The sequence below is a fragment of the Etheostoma spectabile genome, chromosome 15, assembly GCF_008692095.1.
Source record: "Etheostoma spectabile isolate EspeVRDwgs_2016 chromosome 15, UIUC_Espe_1.0, whole genome shotgun sequence".
In the NCBI taxonomy this organism is placed as follows: Eukaryota; Metazoa; Chordata; class Actinopteri; order Perciformes; family Percidae; genus Etheostoma; species Etheostoma spectabile.
Window position 1 is genome coordinate 9343953 of NC_045747.1, and position 566 is coordinate 9344518.

The following is a 566-nucleotide window of genomic DNA, read 5'->3' on the forward strand; positions in this document are numbered from 1 at the left end:
TTTTTTAAACAAAAAAATAAATGATCTTTAACTATACAGTACAGTATAGTGGCTAAAAACATGGATCAACTTGTTTATCAGATCAAGATTTAGAGCAGCAACATTAGGGTTAATTAATACATACTGTACAGTGTATAAAGGAGATGTGGATTAGGGATGGAAAGTTTGTGTGACATTTCGACTATCAAACAAATGTACGTCTTGTCTAGAGAGCGAGAGTTAAACAGAACTTAATTTGGCAAGGCATTTGGATGCACATAGTTTAATGGAACACAAAGCAATTCTGCATAGTTAAGACGAATATCCACCACCGTTTATGAATGAATTGTATTGATTAGATTATGATTACCTTGTCCTTGAATCGATTAGATATCCCGATGCATTATATATTGCTACACATTGTTTGGTCAACAAATTCAAGCAGTCAGCTTAGGGCTGGGCGATATAAAGAAAATCAAATATCACGATATTCTTAACCAAATACCTCAATGTCGATATTGCAATGATATTGTATGGTTGACTATTGGCGCTTTAACAAAATGTTATTTACACAATGAGATTTTTGA

The 566-nt window shown here is 32.9% G+C and overlaps 1 protein-coding gene across 3 annotated transcripts in view; it reads left to right on the forward strand.

Annotated features, from left to right (window-relative positions):
• LOC116703032 (ubiquitin carboxyl-terminal hydrolase 22) overlaps positions 1 to 566 on the forward strand; it is a 44805-nt gene that overhangs the window by 10631 nt on the left and 33608 nt on the right. The window lies entirely within an intron of this gene.